This window comes from Neophocaena asiaeorientalis, unplaced genomic scaffold (genome assembly GCF_003031525.2).
Source record: "Neophocaena asiaeorientalis asiaeorientalis breed wild unplaced genomic scaffold, Neophocaena_asiaeorientalis_V1.1 scaffold14, whole genome shotgun sequence".
Lineage (NCBI taxonomy): Eukaryota > Metazoa > Chordata > Mammalia > Artiodactyla > Phocoenidae > Neophocaena > Neophocaena asiaeorientalis.
This window is the reverse complement of record NW_020175192.1, coordinates 11,616,164-11,618,539: the sequence shown is the minus strand read 5'-3', so window position 1 is coordinate 11,618,539 and position 2,376 is coordinate 11,616,164.

The following is a 2,376-nucleotide window of genomic DNA, read 5'->3' as shown; positions in this document are numbered from 1 at the left end:
CTCTCACTTCGTCCCAGCTTACACTTCCCACTCCCCATGTCCTCAAGTCCATTCTCTACGTCTGTGTCCTTATTCCTGTCCTGCCCCTAGGTTCTTCAGAAACTTTTTTTTTTTAGATTCCATATATATGTGTTAGCATATGGTATTTATTTTTCTCTTTCTGACTTACTTCACTCTGTATGACAGTCTCTAGGTCCATCCACCTCACTACAAATAACTCAATTTCATTTCTTTTTATGGCTGAGTAATATTCCATGGTATATATGTGCCACATCTTCTTTATCCATTCATCTGTCGATGGACACTTAGGTTGCTTCCGTGTCCTGGCTATTGTAAGTAGAGCTGCCATGAACATTGTGGTACATGGCTCTGTTTGAATTATGGTTTTTTCAGGGTATATGCCCAGTAGTGGGATTGCTGGGTCATATGGTAGTTCTATCTTTAGTTTTTTAAGGAACCTCCATACTGTTCTCCATAGTGGCTGTATCAATTTACATTCCCACCAACAGTGCAAGAGGGTTCCCTTTTCTCCACACCCTCTCCAGCATTTACTGTTTGTAGATTTTTTGATGATGGCCATTCTGACTGGGCCATGGAAGTCTTTCAAATTAATTTAGACAGACATTGCTTAAAAATGAATAGGTGTTTACAAGCTTGGAGACAACAGGATGTTTTAAATTCATCCATATATTTATTCAACATGTTTTCTTTGAGTATGAACTATGTGTCAGGTACTGTGGTCAGTGAGTAAAGAGTAGGGACAAACTCATATGGCCTTACTTTCATGGAACTTAGTCTTTGGGGGACGTGGTAAAAGAAATACAGCTGGTGATGGATGCTACCCTTATCCCTTGGAGATAACCAACAGTATAGCAAGAGTGACCTATTTTAAAGAAATTTTTATTTTATATTGGACTATAGTTGATTTACAATGTTTTACTAGTTTCAGGTGTATAGCAAAGTGATTCAGTTTTATATATACATATAAGAGTGACCTATTTCTGACTCAGTGGTCAGAGAGGCTTCTCTGAGAATGAAGGTCAGTTTCTTGTATCAACTGAGCTGGGCTACAGTTCTCAGTTATTCAATCAAACGCCAGTCTAGGTGATGTAGTGAAAGTATTTTGTTGATGTGATTAAATGCCATAACCAGCTGATTTTAAGGAATAGAGATTATCCTAGATAATCTGGGTGGGCTTGATTCAATCAGTTAAAAGGCCTTGGGGCAGAGCTGGAGCTTCCTGAAGAAAGTCCACCTGTAGACAGGGCTTCACTCCATGTGTCGGAGTTCCAGGCTGCCCTGAAGATTTCTCACCTGCCTAGCCAGCCCCACAATCACGCTGACCAATTCCCTGCAATAAATCTCTTAATATATTATCTCCTAGTGGTTCTGCTTCTGTGGTGGAACCCTGGCTGATATGCCCAGTATATGACATCTATCTGAGACTAGAGTCAGAAGTGGGGGAGGGGGGGGAGCCGAGGGCAGGTGGAAGCTGTTTGGGTGTGAGATTCAGCCTGGCTTCCTGGAGAATGAAAGTGTGATTAGAGAAAGAGGAAGAGAACATGAAATTAAAGAAGAGAGAACTGGGCAGGGGCTGGATTTTAAAAGGAATGGGAAGTAAAATAACTGTATTTGGTTTTTAAAGGATGATTTTAGCTACAGGAGAGTGGCTTGGATGGGGGTGTGATCTCAGAGGTCACGGGTGGAAGGGGCAGGCTACAGGGGGAGGTTAGAGTAGAGAGGTGGCAGAGTAAATGATGCAAAGTGTAAGAATGAGATGTAGGAGCTGCAGAACTTGCCGGTGAATTATGTATGGAGAGGTGAGGACTGCCAAGGATGACTGTTGAGTTTCTTACTTGAGCAGCTGGGTGAATGGCGGACTCCTTTACTAGACAGAGATCAAATGACCAACTTGGATCCTCTGGAGAGAGGGCAAGGGCGTAAATCAAAAGCTCTGTTCTGGACATTTTAGGTTTCATAAGACCTTGAGGCACCCAAGTGGACAGGTGAAGTAGGCAATCGAATAATCAGCCCAGCAAGGAGGACAGAATTAGAGATATTAACCTGAGACCGACAGCAGGTAGAGGGTACTTAATTTACGGGAATAACGAGCTCACACTGAAAGGGAAAAGGGCCCAGCGTTTAGCAGTAAGATGCTTAAGGAAAGGAGACTGAGAATGAACAGTGGGTATAATGAGGTCACAATGACGTGCGTTGGATCAAACTAAACGGCTGTTTTAAATCCGAGTCCATCGATCCCCGGATTGCGCTAAAACCAGATGGTGGCCATGCACCGCCCCCTGGCACAAACCCGCTTACCCCAGCGAAGTGGAACCTTAAACCAGAGCCGGCCCCGCCCCGCCCCGCCCCCGCGAG